This window comes from Rhamphochromis sp. 'chilingali' (genome assembly GCF_963969265.1).
Source record: "Rhamphochromis sp. 'chilingali' genome assembly, chromosome: 15".
Taxonomy (NCBI): domain Eukaryota; kingdom Metazoa; phylum Chordata; class Actinopteri; order Cichliformes; family Cichlidae; genus Rhamphochromis; species Rhamphochromis sp. 'chilingali'.
Genome location: NC_137942.1, coordinates 27,795,918 through 27,803,685, shown reverse-complemented (window position 1 = coordinate 27,803,685; position 7,768 = coordinate 27,795,918).

The following is a 7,768-nucleotide window of genomic DNA, read 5'->3' as shown; positions in this document are numbered from 1 at the left end:
CACACTAATTCTGTGGGACTATTTTTTGCAAAACGCAAGTTGACGAGAAGCTGTAGCTAACTAGCTATGCTACCAGCTTGCCACAGTTATCCGTTTTAGAGAGCACGGACTGCTAAAGTGAGTCTATCTGGTTTTTACATGTAAATAAATAAATATAGCCAAAATGGTTTCAGGACGTTTTCCACACATACTGCAACCAGTAACATGTACAATTCAACTGCAAAGCAAACTAAAATCTTTTATGGATCGAAATAAGTCAAAGTCAACTTTATTTGTCAATTCTGCCACATGTACAGGACATACAGAGAATAGAAATTTCGTTACTCTCAAACCCTAGATGAAATAGCAAATGAACATTTAAATATAAGAGAGTGATTAAAAAAATGCAAATGAAATAATTAAAAAGTAAAAATTTAAATAAATACATACAAGTGCACACCTGCCATCAGTTCAAGTGACTTTTAATGAAACTGTGTCAAGTTCAACTGCTCTTGAAGGCCTTCCTTGACTTGCTGGTTCCTACGGCCGAGCAAGAGCCTAAAAAACATTTCAGGGATCTCATTGCTGAAATGGAAAGGGTTGCAAAATAATTTCCAAGGCATTATCTATACCGTGGAATACAGTAAGCACAGTAATCAACAAGGGGGGAAATATAACTGGATGTCCCTCCAAAATTGATGAAAAGACTGGTCAGGAGCTGCAGGAATTCCAGGTGTGGACTGGTCATGTACTACATGTAATAACAATGTATGTAGTCTTCGTGTGAGCAATGTGGTAACGAGGAAAGACAAAGCAAAAGAAATGCATTTAAAACCTTTGGGGAAACAAACATCTAGTCTCAAAAGAGCATGTGGGTAAATCTTTCTTATGAGACCAGTGTTGAATTTTTTGTCCATAATTCCAAAAGATATGTTTGCCACAAAAACAGGACTGTGCATCACCAAAAATACCCACATGGAAGCGCGGTGGTGCTTATCATCAGCTCGAATTGGAGCATTAGTCAAAGTTGGGAGGAATTGTCACAAAACATTCAGGTATCTGCTAGAACACTGCAGAGGAATAATACATTTGAGCAAAGCAAAACCCCAAACTTACATCCAAACTAACAAAAGAATTAACTTTTCAGAGGATTAAAGACTTGTAGTGACCCAATTGTAATAGTTTCAAATGACACATTATAGTGTATATGCACTAGAAGCCTGTTTAAAATGCTACAGTATTAATCACCCAAAAAGAAAATGTGCATTCTGGGTAATGAGTGTTTAAACTGATGCTTTTATTGCTAATACCTAGGCTGGATTATCACATAGGCATTGTGCACACTGGATCATGTCACTTGGCAGTACACCCAAGCAGCAAATTTTAGGTTTTGGTGCTTTTATAACCAAAAACATGGGTATATATTTTTATTTCTTCATAATAGAATTATTATTTTGTAGAATACCAAAGCTCAAGTTATGAAAGGGGGAAAAGTTGCTCTCCGTAATGATTCAGAGCTATTATGTGTGTATAGGTCTTGTTATTGAGGAAAGAAGAAAAGTTGGATAGGTCCCATCAAACATTTGTGCCCAGAGTCTCCAACTTGATCATGTAAGCATGGATATTTTTATAGTGGGGTGTTACTAAGCACGATCATATTCAGAAGCTGTCCCCTACATCATCTGCCTGAAAGTCTTCCTCAGTAATCTCCAGTAACTACACATCTCTGTAAGTTCACCATTAGACCATGACGGGCGTTCAAGCTAATTGTGAGATTCCAAAACAGGCCATTCAGGAACAGAGTCCATAGCCTCTCCTTTAGCAGGTGAATGTAAACACAGTCTTCTAATGTCAAACTCAGCACATGTCACATCATTTTCCGCTGTGAACATAAAGCATATAAGCAAAGCGCTTGTTGGTTACTGACTGTTCCAAAGGGTTACACAGAAAACACAAGTATGGAAAAATGTGTGAAATTCAAAGTAGGAGAATGTTATCAGGATCACCTGATATTGTCATAAGATCAGGACATCTGCAGATTTCTGTCTGTCACTGATTCCACTGATATGTTGTTGCTAAAAAGAAAGCAAGTTATATGTAATTAAGTATGTATTTTATTGATTTTTAAGCTATATTCAACTTTATTGTTGATGATCTGTATGGAAATATATGTATGCTTAATCCCCATGTTATTTTTGTTCTCTAACCTATGAACTATGAGGAAATAAGTGCGTATGTGTGCTCGTGTTCCGTCAGTCCACTGGCTCCAGCGTTTCGTAGAGCCAACTGTTCTGTGAAAAGCTGGTGCTTCTTTTCTGTACTTGGCATTTTGCTCAGTCACGTCCTTCTTTTATTGTTCAACAAAAGCATCACGTTGTCTTTGTTTAGTCTCCTTCAGGGACTCCCTGAAACACTCAGCCACAAATGCGTGATCAAGCGTTGCCAGATGTTTTGGGTCACAACTATTCATGGGTGCTATCTCATACAAGTCGTATTGAAGTATTTTGTGGTAACAAAAGCAGTGAAACAATTGATAGGAGAGACTTCCTGATTCTACTTTGTCTCGGAGCAGATCACGTTTCCATTTTCCAGCCAGATTCCCTAAAGCTACGTCACTGCTTTAACACTTACGACACCCTTAGACGTCATCCACCAAATTCTAGTCACTGTTGATGATGCTGCCGTCATGTTCTGTTGGGAGGCCAGAGGCACTACTAACACGGGCCAGTTGTAACATGCTCAGTTCCTTAAAGCAGAAACTTTGTTTTGAGAAACTCTGCATGCTAATGTAAATGGCCTGTAAATGGCATAGCGCTTTTCTAGTCCCTAAGGACCCCAAAGCGCTTTACACAACCTGTCATCCACCCATTCACACACACATTCACACACTGGTGATGGCAAGCTACAATGTAGCCACAGCCACCCTGGGGCGCACTGACAGAGGCGAGGCTGCCGGACACTGGCGCCACCGGGCCCTCTGACCACCACCAGTAGGCAACGGGTGAAGTGTCTTGCCCAAGAACACAACGACCGAGACTGTCCAAGCCGGGGCTCGAACCGGCAACCTTCCGATTACAAGGCGAACTCCCAACTCTTGAGCCACGATCGCCCCATAATGTGCAGAATTCATTCACAGAAAAGTGATTTTGACATAAGAAAGTTACTTTTTGGGATGTGAATTTAAATTTATGTTAATTGTTTCCCTGGATTATATTCATGCTAATATAGGCTTTGCTATCTAGAATACAAGACTGGACCCTGTATGATGTATAAAAGGAGCAGAATGTCACAGAATTGGAGCCCCGCTGTTTGTCTATCCTTGGCACCTTACTAAATGGACACATTTAATGTAAAATGATTTAAAACAACATTTAAAAATGAAAATACACTATTTTTTATTTACACGTTTTTGTCTGGACTGTTTAAAACAGTATTAGCCTACAAAAACGATTACATGTGGACAGGAAAGAAGCATCGGTTTCTCTTTGTCATCTCTTTCATCTCATATTATTCTATTTAAGTTAGAAACTGATCTTGTCTCATCAAATAATCAGTGTGTTTGAGAAAAATGGTCATTGCATCTCAAATCATTGTAAGCCAACTCCGAGCTGCTGAAAAAATGTTATGCTCCAAAGTTTGTACAGATAATGTTGGCTTTGAAATTGAAGTTTGATGCTTGTTTGGTTGGTTGGGTTTTTTGCCCATTGAAAAATGAAGCAGCTTTCAGCCAGAATACCTCTTAAAAATATTAGACAATAACCTAAAATGTCCACTGGTGTTTCTTACCATTGAAGTGAAGGACTAAATTGTAATTTGGGACACAAAAAATATCTGATGATAAATTAAAATATGAAAAAAGAGCACACATTAATAAAAAAAAAAAACTTCACAAAAGACAACTAGTGACCATTTCTCAATGGTAAATAGCCGCATTTCACATTAATGCAAGATAAAAATGTAATGAATAAATAAATAACATAAAAAAATTTAGTCAAAAAAGAAGAAAATAGAATAATTGCTTTTTTAAACTTTTTAGACAGATCTAAAAGTATAAGTGCTAAACATTTGTTAGCTTACATTATTAGAGGCCACTACAGTGCTGCAATTCATTTGAGATATAACAATTTAGTATGAATACATTTTTTCTGTGTTGCAATAATCTCTTTCTGCTGTTAGAATAAATAAAAATGATGTGACGCAGTCAAGCTAACCCATTCTTGGAAAATAAAATCCTTTCTCAACTGGGTCTACCCACTTCCATGCAGACTGTTGGGGTGATGTCATACATGACTTGTCCTCACTAAGTGGTGATGCACAGGTCCAAATATATCCAGTTCAAGCTCATCGCTTCACAAAACAGCCCCCTGTAGACTTCTTCAGACCTATGCATATCTTCTTGCATGCTGAAGTATGTCTGGCAGACTGTATCACAATTTAAACTTGAGATTTCCTCTATTAGCTTCTGAAATGGAAGCTTTGTATTTACACTCATTCAGTGTCATTGGGTTAGGGTTCCTAACAACTGCATTTAGTAACAATTTGGATGTCTTACTAGGAACTAGTGAATTGTGGTGATGCTTGAGAAAGAGAACAACCAATGTTGCTGAGATTGGCAGCTGGGTTTCTCCTGGAAAAGCTTTGATCTGGAATACGGGGTACGGTACGGTCTTGATTAATGATTGGGCCAAAAGAGCAGCATTTGCTTCTCGACTCCAGATACCTGATTGATTTATGATATTGCGAAGCAGTAATGGATAAAGAAAAGCTGGCCAGTGGGTCCCTCAACCCATCATAAAGAAACACATTTACAGGTAGTTAATAGAAGACTCTGGATTTAGGAATTCAAAGACTTCAGAGGTTGACTTGCGCACAAAAGGTGCAGCAGCAGTACGGAATGCAGACAGACTGTTTCTTATCTGCATAGCACCTGAGACGAATACCTTTTGAATGTCACCCTAAGCATCACCTCATGACAGGAGCTGGAATGGACATGTGTTGTTTATCGACAGCATGTTCACCATTTTGGATTTAGTCTCAATCTTTTATAGCCACAAATGGTGAACTTGTGCATTTAGAACAGCTATAACAGTGAAATACTGAGCTTACCTTTACAAAGGTGTTACTCTATAAGAGCTAACTGATTCAGTAAAGTGGTTCTTCATAGTTTCTATGCATTTATAACTTTACAATGGTAAATTACATACCCTGCAATATATTAGCTTGCATCCCACACACAAAACAAGGAAGTCGGCCCTCATTATCTTTACTCAGCCTTTTTTTAATAGGGGGGGAAAAGCGCTTGAACTAGAAATGACTGAGGGATTACCAAAAAGCTGTGTTACATTGTTCAGGGTTAGAAGGCTCACACAGAGACGGTGAGTGCATACCAGTCAGTCTTAAGGACTCCACCACTCTTGTAAATGACTCTCGGGCTGTTCAGGTGTTCTCTGGAAGGAAAAAAACGAGCTTTGTTGACCACTTCAGGACCTCTGACGTGAAACCGCTATGAAAACAGCATCTTGTGGGATCAGAGGTCTTAAACATTGTTCACCCAGGTTCCCTGGAAGTATTCATAGAGCATGATGTATTATGCCGCAAGTCAGGTGGGTTACTGAATCAGCGCGCTGCATCTACGCAAACCACGAGCAGATCAAATCAGTCGGTCATGGGTAATGTAACATAAGCGAGGTCTTGGCCAAGAAATACCACAAACCTGCCCTCTGTGCATGCTGACTCAGAAACAGAATGATGCATGGATTTGAAGGTAGCAGATGGTATTCCGGTTCTGCGTCGTAGCATGTGTCACAGGTGTTTATAGTGTCATGGCTTCATATCACTGAATTTTGCATCTCAATCCTCTTTGCATGTGGTCTCTCCGACCATGTATGATATGTCTTTCCTTGAATGACTCATCGTCCATGTGGAAACTCTAGCATGTAGCGCTGCAGTGGATGACAGGTTTGAAGGAAAGGTGTGACACTTGGAGTTCACTCAGTATTGGCATTATTCAAACATTTACTTAGTGTCACAGAGGAGCTGTACTGAAAATGGAGGGAAGCGACACTGAGGCGGTGGCTCAGAGTCAACGTGACAAAGTGCAAGCACCATAAACACAGCTTGAGAAGTCTTTGAATTCTTTAAAACAAAGTACAATGCTTAAAAAAATACAGGTTCAAGTACAGCATCAAGTCAAAATTACCTCCAGTAGGACACTAGTGTGAATGTCTCTGACCGAACAATCAGAAATAGACTTAATGAGGGTGGCCTGAGGGCTTGATGTCCTGTAGTGTGCCCTGTGCTCACTGCCCGGCATTATGGAGTCCAACTGGCATTTGCCATAGATTACAAGAATTATTGAGGTCCACCAATAGCACCCTTTGTTTTTCATAGATGAGACCAAGTTCACCCTGAGCACACGTGACAGCCATGAAAGGGTTTGGAGAAGCCTCGGAGAACATTATGTGGCTTGTAAAATTGTTCAGCATGGCCGGTTTGGTGATAGGTCACTGACAGTGAATCATATCCATGGAGGGACACACAAACCTCTGCAGGGTAGGTAACGACACCCTGACTGCTATTAAATATTGGGATGAAATATCTGGACCCAGTGTCAGACCCTCAACTGGTCCAGTGGGTCCTGGATTCCTCGTGGTGTGTGACAATGCCAAGTCTCATGTGACAAAAGTATGCAGGCAGTTCCTGGGAGGATAAAGAAACTGACTCCATTGACTGGACCCCACAATCACCTGACCTAAATCCAACAGAAGAACTCTGCGACATCATGTTTCGGTTGCACGTCAAACTGTTTGGAAGCTCAGTGTTGCCCTGGGCCAGATCTGGGAGGAGCCCAAGCACGTGGGAACCATACACACTGCTGAGAACCATTCTTGAGTTTCAGTGAAATTTCAGCAAAAAGGACGAGCCTGCCATGTCATTTTGTTCCCTCCTTTATCTTTGAATTCAGCCCTCTATAATTTGATAACTGTCATTTTCATCAAACATTGTGGCATCCTATTCCTTCCTACAAATTTCCCCCCAAAATTATTAATATAGATACGCAACATGATTTTTCCCCATAACGATCAGATGTGTTTTCAAAGTGTTCCTTTAATTTTTTTTAGCAGTGTATTCATTCAAAATCAAGGGCATCCTGTTACCTGTTCGAAAACACTCTGCATTAAAACATTTCCATAAGTGTGTCTACTGGCAGCTCTCTGACTGAAGGTCCTGTCTCTGAACCGTAACGGAGTATTTTAAAAGTATTCAGCCATATTCCATTACTGCAGAGTTGTTGATATGACTCCTAGAAAGTTGATTTTTATCAAACCCTGACAGACTTTCCCGCATTAGTCATTAGACACTTACGTAAAACCAGCATTTACACACTACAGGTGATTTTACTGTGCCACGCTGAATGACCTGTAGTGAGGATATGCACACCCTCTCATGGTCAAACGTAGAACAGCAGTTAGGATTTTATGGATTTCTACAAACTGTAACTATGTTTTCCAAGTTTAAAGCTAAAAGGAAAGATGTGACATTTATATGTTAGTTTTGTAAGGATTTATTCAAAATCAATATATAGAATTTTTTTGAGGGGGGGGGGGGGGGGGGGGGGGGTGGTCACACTCTCAGTTGCAGCAGGGAACAGAAAGTGTGACCATTTAAGCTTAGAAAGGAAACTAACCTGAGCTTATCCCCAGTACCCGAAAGACACGAGTCACATCAGGTCTATCAGAATGACACCAATGCTGAAATACTGGGAGCACCTTAAAGCCTTCGGTATATG